The following is a 12783-nucleotide window of genomic DNA, read 5'->3' on the forward strand; positions in this document are numbered from 1 at the left end:
TGGGCCTTCGTTTAATTTTCAAGGCCATCGTGTCTGAGGGGACAGCAGGAGCTGGGATGATGTCCCAGAGGTAGGGCTGGACAGAGCAATGACAGTGCCGTTCCTCCTGCTGACAGCCGCTGTTTTGGGTCCGATCCAGCTCTTGGAGGGAGTTAACATCAAGCAGCCTCGGYTTCCCTTAAATCTAGACCCTGTGGCTACACTGAAACGTCACAAAACACGGCAAACCCTTAAGGTTCAGGAGTCTAGAGGGGAAAGAAAGGAAGAACACAGTAGTATTGTGTTGTCAGTTTTGGGCAGACTCACTTGTATGGTTTTGACTTAAGTAGYCTAAGGTACCCTGGACACAACTGAGCACTGCTGCTTGAAAGTCCTTGATACCTAAAGGTCTACACAATAAAACGGTATAAACATTCTGTCAAACCAACTAAATAATCAGGGCTTTCATATTCCAAAGCGGTCAGTGGAGCATGGCAATCAATTCAGCCCCCCTTTTCTGCACATTACACATGTGAGATAAATCCTTCAATGTCCTGGCACAGGGAAGCTTCAAACAATACTTGTAAACACTCAAGGAAAACTTGTTTTCCAGGGCATGACTATGCCAATGTACTTAAATTTCTAAGAGTTGAGTGGAGTTTCTGACTGATTTTCAGATTTATCTTCAGACTTCTTATCCTGCGGCATGCATTAAAGTGACACTTAACATGTTTTAACCCACTGAAAAGTGTAAGTAAAATACTGTTTCATAATCACTAAGTTGTAGAGGAAATGTACTTCTTTTTCCTTCAGGAACAAACAGAATTGTTGAGTTACCACTTCTAATTATTACGCAAGTAAATCTGGAGTTCCTTCAGGCYAACACACTTGCAAGAGTAGTCAAACTTCACCTTTTAGGTACAGTTGTTATCGTGCTCATGCATGAGTCACACTGCTTTTCTTCTTTAGTTGGAGACAGCAACAGTCCCAAGGCATGTGGGCATATAAACATACATAAATATCAACATAGATAGCCATCCCAGGAGGAGCTTGCAGCTTTAAAAAATATTTTCCTGACACAATTTGTTTTTTTGTTGGAATCATATGTTCCAAGACAACAGTACTGTCAGAGGTTATTCATCTGACACAAGGGCCTCCTTGGTGTTCTCAAGAAATGAGGTCTTCATAAATGAAAGACCTCAAATTCCAAAATAAAAAGAAAAACTAGCCTCACCTTCTTGGCAGGTGTTTCTTCTTCAACTCTAACACCAGTTTTAACGAAGTTATCCCAAAGTAAACAATGAGTAGGTTTACTAAAGGAAGCACTATTTTCCTAATGYAGTATTCAAAGTTACCAAACTAACACTGGATACTGCACACAGGTGGTGACTTGCCACCCTTCCTATACATCTTATGGAGATGAATGAGTTAGCTGAAGTTAAAAGGCTGCTGGGAAAAATTGGAAATGGAAACTATTTTTTCAGTCCTTCAGCTCAGACATGAACGTTAATTCATGTGCCAGAGGATAAGGAACTCTGAAGGTAAAGATGAGTAAAAAAATAAATAGGCAAATTTTGTAGGGCTTGGGGTTTTCACTGAAGTAATAACTGCACATTTCCAAATGGGAATGTGTGGTTTCCAGCACCTAAGATGAAACATGCTTCTGTCCTGAGGAACTTTCAGGGTTTTTTTTAAGACTTGCCAGATGTAGTTGATCAAAGCATAGAAGAGGTAAGCAGTCGGAAGAAAGGACACATAAAAGACTTCATCTGCTTGATGTTTTAGTAATAGAAGGCTTATTACAAATCGTACTTTATTCAAAAGTTTTAGTTTCATTTAAATATCAGCCTTATTTAAATAGTACCAGCAGACTAGCCGCAAAATGGTGAAACTTCTCTTCAAGATAAAAAGAGGCAGGAGTATGCAATATATATTTAGATACAGTATTAACATACATACTACTATATTTACAAAGAAAGCTCTGTCTAAATGTAGCCTCCAAGAGAACCTAATATAGCTGGTCTCATTAGACCCAGTGTTGCGTTAGTCACACCTTCCAACAAAGCCTGTGGATCTGTTTGTTTGGGCACTGCCCTCAGTGGTGCATACCAAAAACAATAGCTCTTAGATCCCRAAAGCCCTGGCACTGGGTGATTCCTGGAGGAGCTGTGACCGCAGGACAGCAGGCCAGTCGATTAGGAATAGCTGCTGCACACAGCAGTGGAGGAGAAATAGCTGCTTGGGTAGAGGCACCTTTCCCACAGGTCAGAAAGGTTCTTCCGCACAAGCTGAATTAGAAGCCATTGTCATTTTGATGGTCTGTGCAAGTGCCATGTCTCAAGAAATGGTTCTTTTCATGTGTTGGAGTTAAACCATCTGTGTCTTCAGAATTTATGTCAAACTGTGGTGCAATGCAATTCTCTGACTAAAGGCTGCTCTTTTCCCCCTTTATTTTTCCTTCTCACACGTGTCACTAGGTTCTTCCTGGTCTAGAGTAGGAGGATATTCTTATCGTATGGCACATTTGCAGAATGCATTTCATTTTGCTTGGCCAAACAAAGACCACCTGCCCTCCTCTTGCACACATAGCTGGTTTGTGCAGCTCTCCTTCCCCACTCCAAACAGAGACATGACACCCTGAACATGGCAGAATACTGCACAGCACAGTATTACTGACAGCTTCACCAGGGATTTCTCTCACCGTTATTTTCAAAAGTGCACAGAGGTAAAATAAATATTCTTCCCATACACTGCACCTGCTCTCAACTGACCCATCAGTCTACAAAAGCAGATTCTTCCAGACACTGGCAGGAGCATGAGGCTGGACTCACAGTGACATAGATAGAAATGGTAGCCTATAGATTTATTCTCTCAGCCTTTTTTCTTCTCAGAAGGTATTTTAAAAATTAACTTCTATGGCTTAAATTAATGATAAAAGTGTTAAATCATTTCAGCCAGCCATTCTGTGAGTTTTAAAGTTCACATGCCTCAAAATCCCGCAATGAGTTCCTAGCTGTCAGTGCCCATCCTTTTCCAGTCCTTTTCCTCACTTCAGCATGCTGGCAGGATCCACAATGCTTAACTCTTGGTATTTTCATTATTTTGCCTATCTTTTTTAAGTGACYTTCTAAAAAGTGATGCCTATTAGGAACAGAAGTTCTGGTCAGACTTAAGATGATTGTACAAGGGTACACACCACTGTATTTGTTTTTCAGAAGAACAGACATCAATATTGTGTTTGCCTGTATTGCCRTGTTTTAGGAAAATCAAATCTCTGGAGGTGCAGCAGAGGCACTGTCCAAAGCAGACCCGTCAGCACAAAGCAGACCCTGAGCTTTCTCAAGATGATTCCTGTCTCACTCTTCCCTTCAGGAGTTACATCTTTGCTGTCCGTTTCTTGCCCCATGACCATGTGTGATACTTGGATAGCAGACACAGCACTCCCACCTGCAAGCCATAAATTTTCCATACTGACTTACGTATAGGCCATGGAGGACGCAGAAGTGCCACTGGCACTTCTGCTCCCTCACAATATAATCCCATCTCATACACAAACACACTGGGAAGTAACACACACACACACACACTGGGAAGTAACAAAACAAAAATAGGTGGAAGACATGGAAACTCTTTTATTAGGAGGCTGGCTCAAGGTTTGGTCCCATTCTCTTTCCARTTTTGTCACGAATCTGGATCTTGGCAATTTACTTTACTTCTTTGGACTTCTACTATCCTATATGTAAAAGGAGAAGCATGGCACATCTTTCTCATGTGTAGAACCTTGAACTCCTCCAGAACAAAAAGTGCTATTATTAAATGTTGTGTTCTGATGTTYGTGGGGAGAAATTAAGTATCTGATGTCAAAAGTATGCTGGCAAAGGTGCAATCAGGAAGAAGGCGAAGGTCCCTTTTCTCACAATGGTAATGTCTGTTCTCTAAACAGGATACTGGGGCTTCTTTTGAGAGACTTTTAACTTACCCTCCAAATATTTTTCCAAAAGCTTTCAGCAACCAGCCTCCAGGGAAAGGGTCTATGTGAAAAGAGACTGTTAGGATCATTTCCAAGTCTGAGGGCAAATGCAATAGTGCTGAGTGACATTGGAGTTTCAGTTAGCCCTGAGTGTATTGTCACAGCTCTCAGTTCATGCACCAAGCATGAGCCTTTCACACCCACAGCAAAGAAGATACTCTGCTTGTTTGTATCCACCACAAACAACCAAGGGATCACACTAAGACTTGCAGATCGTGTTGCCAAGCTGTGATGTGCATCCAGAAGATGCTGATAAACATTCAGATATCAAACTACAATTTTAAATCAAACCCTCTCCTCCTGTCCTCTCCTGATTAAGAAATATTATGTGTGCTTTCACAATAGCTCTGGACACTCTGTGAGCATGCATTTTCTACACAGCAAAAAACTGCAAAACAGAGACTTTCATGTATTAGTGACATGCACTAATAAGGGGGTGAAGTATAGAGAAGCAAGTGAAAAATTCCAGTTCAGAGTAACAGAAGATCTTCTTCCTTTCCCCTGCATACTGTTGTGTGTCCCTTGCTGCATGAGAGACAATTTCAAACCCTTTCCTCATTCTCATACAGCCTAGGAAAATCCAGCTACACAATTCCTCACTGCTGCTGCTGAGTGACAGTGATAGTGCAAACAGTACCTACAGGATGGTGGCACTGTTTTGCATTTCAAATGCTGTGAATAAGAGCCACCTTTGTAGCAGACTGAAAATGCCAACTGTTCTGTATACCCAAGAACTTGCCTAGAGCCCAGCTATTTGCATTAAAGATAGTCCATGTTGCAGAGGCAAGTACAGAATTATCCCTCTAGCAACATGAATGGTTGCTGCTCATCAGCTTACAAATTTTCTTCTGCCACATAGTATGTGATTTGTGGACTTCTGAGAAAGAATGTATGCAATCTTTCTCAAATCAGCCACTTAGACATTGTCACAAGGCAGACAGGACCAACAGCTGCAGCCTGCTGGCACATAAAGGTGTACCCCCTTCCAAAACACAAATACGAACTTGCATCCAAACCATTCAGGCTGTTGCCAAAAGACAACCAGCCTGAATCTCCTATTACCACATATTCTGGTGGTGACATCAGTGCAACATTTTATCTCAAATTAAAACAAGCACACTAGACATAGCCCACAAGCACAAGAATTGCTCTTGGAATGTGCCACCCTAACCCACCCTCTGACCAGCAGTGCCTGCAGTCCCCCTGAGGTGGCATGTAGCTAGGTAGCTGACATCTGAGCTACTAAAGGCTCCGTAAGTTAATATGATACAGCTTTCACCCTACTACTCTATGGTCATAGCTGCACAGAATCCTGGCTCAGTTTGTGGCTRAGGGCTGCACACAGACATAGCAGACGGTGCTGGATAGGAACCTGTCAAATTTTTTTAATCTGTTAAGTACATTGCATGGGGGTAGCTCTGTATAAGTTATGCCATGCTAAATGTGTGACATCAATTATTTCCATATGAAGAGACAACRTCAAATGCAGGATTAGGACTTGTTTGCCAGTCAACCAGAAAACACAGATGAGTTAYAAGAGGACAGAAAAATTAATGATTGTACAAGTAAGCCTATACCTCTTCCTGGTGAGTTGTTATAACATAGCCCTTTGAGTTTTACTACAGTGACTCTGTCTACAGAGATGCAAGTTACAGGGAAGCTCAAATTCCCTCACCAATGTAACAGGTGATCACCTACAACTCATCTGTAGTTCTGCTAAATCTAATTCAACGTTATATGAAAGCTTTCCTTTGAAACCAGGAGAACCAGGTAAAAACAGAGAAGTGTRTTAGCTCGGTTACCTGCTGGGTTAATTGGGCATTAATAAAAGCCATTAGATAAATATGGTTAAGACTTTATTTGAAATGAGCATAGTAAAAACTGAAAGCCCCGTGCAGTTTACTTGTGAATCTGCCAGACATAAACATTCAATTCTGTTTTGGGTGACAGAGACTTCAAGGATTAACATCAAGTAATGCCATGGTGTTTAACTGCTATAAATTTTCCAAGTGCCTGATTTAACAACAAGTATTTTAAAGGCAACAAATTGCAAACAAAACATCATAGCGTAGCCTTATCATATATACAGACTTATCAACAATTTTAAGTATTTTAAGGGGAGAAATTTAATATTCCATCTTGTTTATTCTGCCAATACAGATAATTTCATGTAGGTTTTGAAACACTCATAAATTAGGGGTCTCAGTAGAATGTATTGGTGCAATATATAAACTAATAGCAGTATAAAGATCATAAAAGCAACAAAGTATGTATCATAAGTAATTAAGAGTTCTAGAGCACAGCCACAGGAAAGTTATAACAAAATAACACAGCCAARAAGCACTCATATTATGTAAATAAAGACAAATTCTTCAGAAAGAAGTGGTATCACAAAAACATAGGACCTGACAGGTCCTACTTTGCAACTCTGATCCTCACCAATTCCACTGACTTTCAACATTTCAAACACACAGGTCTGATACAACAGGAAAACAACAGATKATATTCTTCATTTACACTTACCAAAATTCTGCCTTTCTTACAATGAAAGGTTATCTTTCTTTCTAAACAACATATTTTTTCATATTTTCTGTCCTTTGAGATATCACATCATAAACCATTCCCAGTTTGAAAACTTAACAGGAAAATGTTATTAATAATTATTTTTCATTTCTGCCCCACATTTTCACAAAAATAACCTACCATTTTTCAGCAGCTCTGTTTTGTTACACTGAAGCTCTAGACATCGTTTGAGGATTTGCTTGAGCTGAAAGGCTAAAGTTCTGCCTTAGCTGGTGAGCAAAGTCCTGCTGGTAACACACCTGCAGCCCTGCTGACTGTAGAGCAAGCACCAGCAGCTCAAAAGGGCGCTCTGCACATACGCCCCTTTCCTAGATAAAGGATTACCTCAGCTACAGGTGGGGCCTCCCCAGCACAGCCACCAAGTGACATCAGTGTCCCTGAATTTAGGGGCATGGGAAGGTATCTGAGGCCTCAGGACCATAAAAGAAATGGCTGGTTGGTGATATCAGCATGGAAGCAAACCATGCACACTGCCCACAGGCAGTAACTCAGGCAAAGGAGTATTCAGACTATGTACTTATGCTGTAACAAAAACCACTGACTGCTTGGATGATGCAGTTTGGAGTTAGTATGTAAGGCTCATGGCTGGGWGCCTGTAATGCTACATGTGTATGTRYTATCAGGGCAGAGAGATGTACATTTAATAGCTGTGTTTAGTCTAGAACTTTATCCTTTAAAGCTAGCTTGTAATTTAGATGCAACAAGGGTGAGCTGCTCTGAGAGCTGATCAAGGTGACAGCTATTTCTGTCAAAACAAAATAAATTCTTATATTGCAAAAATATATGCATCTGAGTTTTATCAGCTCACTTATCTACTGGCACATCTACTCAAGCTGAGGTATTGACTCAGGAAAGTGGGCGGGGAATCATGCCCRAGGGCAGAAGGCAGAACATAGCAGAAGTCAGAAATAAAAAGTAAAGCTGATAATGCAATTTCATTCTTAGTTGCCAAAGATTTAATTGTATCCTAGCACATAGGGTATGTTTGCATCCAAAGACCCTTAATGCCAACACTGTGTATCTTTGTAAATGTTAGCMTTGTAAAAGACATGGAGTCAAATGTTATCTATTAGTTATGGAAAATTGTAAAAGCATGGACACCCCCAAATTAATTACTAAACCTTTAAAGTGAGTTATTTTCCTCACTTTTGTTTTTCTAATAGAACTTTAATAACAACGTGAATCAGTTAAGCTTTGGAAAAATAACTAACAGCTTCATCCAAGCAAAAATGTAGCAGGAAGCTTCAGAGTAAATCTTTTGGTAGAGATGAGATCAGCAGTTCTATCTGAATATCATAATACCAGCTGCTGAAACTAAGACGAGGGAAAGATGAACACTAACAAAACTGCTTGAAGGACCAAGAATGCAAATGTGGCATTAAAACATCTGTGGAAATAAAGCATCATACATAAACAATTATCTGGTTTGTAAGAAAAGAGAAAAAACCTTTTCATATAACTAAATAGCTGACCCAGCAGAAATATGCTCATCTTCTCCAAGAATGAATCATCTCCAGAAGATGCCTCATGAAATCTCTCTAAACTTTCCCCTTTGATACTAATAATTTGCTACTGATATGTTTTCTTTAGTTCTCTGGACTTCATAGGCTCGGTCTCCAAAACCATAATGTATTTATTTTTCTAAGGCATCCAACAGTATGAAATAAGGGGCATGTATACACAACTCAGCTTCACTGATGGAGAAAAGCAGTAGATAAGTTCAACTAAAGCAGCAGAGAATTCTTACATTCCTCTGTTGTGAATGGMGACAGCAGCAAATAAACATTAAGAAGTTAAACAGTGTCCCTAGGCATTCAAATAGCTCAAAGTGAATAGTCTTCTTAAGATGAGAATAAAAACAAACACATGTTCAGTAAAACTCAGCAAGACATCTTCAGCCATCTATTATCATCATACAGCAATTTAAAACCAGAAGAGATTAACTGACCCCAAATCAGCAGATTCTACTCCCCCCACCATGTGTTTTGTATTAATGGATAGCTTCTTATGTCCTCTTTGCATTCACAGAACTGAACTTTCTGCAGCTTCTTTGCATTGCAACAAACCTCGTTTTTACTTGATTGCCCTAGAACTTCTTGACATAACCCTCTTGACCCTGAGTTTAGCTCAGCTGTCAGAGCATAGCGGTAATAAAGCCAAGGTCACAGGTGCAATCCCCCTAAAGGCCATCCACATAAGAGCTGGACTTGATGGTCCTTGTGTATTCCTTCCAACTCAGAACATTCTGTGATTTGCATTTCCTCCTGTAACTTCTAGACCTACACACTTAGAGATGTTTATTGGCAAATAGCTGCACACGAGCATTTCCCACTCCCCTAGTTTTCCACTATTCCTCAGCAGTTGTGAATGACACTTCCAGCAAACAAATCTCTTCACACCTATTGTCAACATCCTCATATTGCCCTGCAAACTCAGAAAGAAGAATAACACTAGACAGAAAACTTTGAGGTTAAAAATATATACTGCTCAAGCTCCCTTCTCTTTGTTCATTAGATATTCTACAGACATGCATATGTATAAGCACATATTATTAATTTATGCCTCCCCAGTGCTTACAGCATTACACAGGTAGAACGAGCAGTTTGCATGTGGCACTGCATGGTGGGCAGGGGGAACACAAGCATTGTGYAAACTTGATTTCAGTCTTCCAAAAGACTGAGCAGTCATCAGCTGGACTCTGTGTTGGACGGACAGTAAACAGTAAAACAGGGTAGTGGGAAAGAATTGAAGAGGTTTTTTTTTGAGAAAGGATCTTTGTACTTTTTTATCCCAAAAAGAAAAAAGTAAGTGGATTTGTTCTGCTTGTTACAGGTTGATTGGAGAGGTTTCTGAGCTGATTTTGAGTAATTAATTCTTCCAAAAGATTTTTTAAATGTCATGAAGTTGTGATAAAACTTTAGATTTTTGTGATCATTGTTAATTTTCAACAAACAAGGACCCTTCCAAATCACTTCTGTTACGGCAAATGGGTTTTAATTGTATGAATTGTGAACAGGCACTCAAGTAAGGAAAAATTAGTCTGGTAACTGGAATGAGCAAGTTTCTCATGTTCTGTAGAACCATTCAAAGAAGTCACAGGATCAGGGTTTCTAGTTTACGACAGTCCTATTGTAGATGCGCATTAAAATCCTGGTTTCAGCTACTAGTAAACTGGAAATGCTTTGCACTACAAGTTCTGTGGCGCTTTCATATCTTTGGATATTAGATATGGASCTCTCAGTTACACTTACTTGTGTGTGTAATCTATAATTTATATACATAATTTATACGTTGCACATAAATACACCAATACATATATAAACAGATAAATATAAAATAAAGAATATGCAGTAGCATCTCAATCAGAGAWATGAAGTCTTGCAGTTTTAATACTGAACAGACGCTGTGTTTTCATATTGCTAGCTGAGCTGCAAGGCAGCAGGAGCACTTCTATCAGAGCAGTGTCTCAARAGGAGGAAAGAAATACCTAATTTGTTCTAGCTGGCTTTTCCTAATTCCATTTAGTAGGATTTAATTGAATAAGTGCAGAAAATCTACCTAGGAGTCATATCCATGACGACAGTTTGTTCCCTGTAAGAAATTTCAGAAATTTGTCTCTAGGTTTCTGTATGCATGTTATCTTTCTTTTTCAAAATTAACAGTAATTAAATTGATTTTGATCATCTAGGATTTGATCAGCATATATAGCGCTGCTGCTTTGACAMATGGGGATCCCTACCCACGACACATCACAATTTAGTTAGACCATGTAGATCATGCGGTCAGTACTGGTCAGCATCAGTCACTGAGGCAGCTATGGCAGAATTTTCCACATAGGTGAGATACCTGCTGCAATGGCCACTCGGGACTAATTTTCTGGACTTTGAATTTCATGTAGTTTTGCAAAAATACCAATGTATTTATGCCAATGTATTCAATTAAGTATTGAATTAGACAATGGGTAAGATTGGAAGGGACCATTGGAAGTCAYCCAGTCCATCCTCCCTGCTCAATCAGAGGCCCCTAGAGCACATTACTCACGATCATGTTGAAATGGCTTCTGAATATCTCCATAGAAGGAGACTGCACAGCCTCTATGGACAGCGTGTTCCAGTGTTTAGTCACATGCATAGTGAAAAAGTTATTCCTCATGTTCAGGTGGGACTTCCTGTGCATCAGTTTCTGCCCATTGCTTCTTGTCCTATTGCTGGGCACCACCAAGAAGAGTCTGGACACGTCATCCTCTTTAAACTCTCCCTTCAGACACTGATGACCTTCTCAGATCATGTGGTACCTAGGTAGAACAGGGAAACTATTCTGGGGATTTTAGAAAGGCACACATGCAGATCATTCACTTAATTTATGGCCAATGGCTCTTTCATAAATTTACTTCAAAGGAACACTGGTATCTTAATACATTATCCACCTGCTCAGGGCTATAGTATAAGCACCATCAGTGAAAACCTAACTTTTCCAGGATAATCTATTTGGTCTTTTCACTTCATTTTTTGATCTGTCTTGAGAGATCTGGAGAGTATCAGGGTGAGGCACTAACAAAAGAACCCCACCAGAATGAACTTTCAGACATGGTCCCAGTATTAACACTGATAAACAGGGAGTTTGAAAGGCCTGCCTCCTGCTGCAACCTTTTAAAAACATTCAACCTCAATCTTTCTACATTTCTACACCCTTGGATTTTGTGGTTTACTTGAAAGCTTTGAGACATACAGGGRTCTTTCAAATAAAGCCTGAAGGATATTTTTATTGTATTAATAAATTCTTTTTAGCAGTTGTACTTTAGAATAGGATAAAAAAAATACAGCTAAGCGATACTGCTAAGAAAATCAGCAATCATACTTTTCCCAGAGTAGAAACTCTTGAGCATTGTGTTGGGCTCCATACCACCATCAGGGGTACTATAATGTGTTTTTACACTGTCAGCACAGAATGAATTTCACTCCTCAGACAAATTACAACTAATCTCTTTTCTGTCAGCTTCTCTAAAAGATGGAAGACAGTGGATGGATGCCTGAGACAGCTGAATTTGAAATTGCAAGGAAGATAGGTGTTGTTAACTGGACTCTTCTGCTGAAGGCCGATGCCTCAGCTGTGTACTAATGGAAATCCTTSTCAGCCTAATTGGTTTTGGCCATACTATGTCATTTAAATGTTATAAGAATAACAGAAATGGAGTTATTTTGTGGCAGCAGCCAGTTTTCAAGGGAAGTTAAAAGCATGTGGACATTGAGAAGGTTATAACTGATACTAAACTTGGGAACAAAGCTAAGCAATGTGCTGCATAGGTGATACTGCAAGACACACAAAAGCTTGCCTGAAATAATCCATCCCAGCTGCTGGCATGCTGTAATGTAAAGATGCCGTATTTTAAATTTGCTCGGAGACTAAGACTCAATGTAAACAATCTGCTTATATTCGAGAAAATTTGTTTCTCCATGTATATCAATCAYTGAAAGCCTAAAAAATGAAAACCAGTGTGTAGCGCACATTTTGGCTGCAGTGCTGCTAAAAAAACGCTGTGCTTTTTTGTCCCAGGTGAGAGGCAGCAAGCACTTTGAGTTCTACACGGCTTCACCTGCTCTGGAATTACACATCGTATCTTTCCATCAGAAAGAGCAGAGGATGAGGGCACTGGGGTGGCAGATGTCACCAGCCATCTCCTCAGGGAATTGACCTGCAGGKGCACAATCCTGCTTTGTCCACTCATGGAGTTGGGGGGAAACTCTGCTGAGAGATATCTCCCCTTCACTGATAAGATATTGTATATTTTTAAGCAGTTTTTTCTATTTAAATCTGCCTGCAGACTTATTTCCTAATGCCAGCTATCCTGGATATATGCCCAGCAAGAAGTGCTTTACACCAGTTCATCTCAGGGGGAAAAGAGATGCACCACAGGAAGCTACACCTTATTGTCCTTTCTTTTTCAAATATTTTTGCATTACAGGACTCCAGGGACTGTCACAGAGAGCTGCTCTGGCACGTACAATTTTATGCCCCTTCTCCAGGTGCATTTTGACAAAAGGGTCACAGGGATGGAGACAGAGGAGGCAGCTCACTTGAGCTTCTGAAACTTCCTTGAAAGCATTTCCCCAAGAAGCAGATATGAATCCTACATAAGCACGTGACAAAATAGGTGAACATGTGGTACTTTGCATCTGCTTTTGTGCAGGGTG

The 12783-nt window shown here is 40.0% G+C and overlaps 1 protein-coding gene across 1 annotated transcript in view; it reads right to left on the bottom strand.

Moving 5' to 3' along the window:
* Window positions 1-12783, bottom strand: part of TMCC3 (transmembrane and coiled-coil domain family 3) — a 101729-nt gene that overhangs the window by 41414 nt on the left and 47532 nt on the right. The gene's annotated exons all lie outside the window — the stretch shown is intronic.

This window comes from Malurus melanocephalus, unplaced genomic scaffold (assembly GCF_030028575.1).
Source record: "Malurus melanocephalus ecotype Western Australia unplaced genomic scaffold, MMel_1.1 scaffold_17, whole genome shotgun sequence".
Taxonomy (NCBI): Eukaryota; Metazoa; Chordata; class Aves; order Passeriformes; family Maluridae; genus Malurus; species Malurus melanocephalus.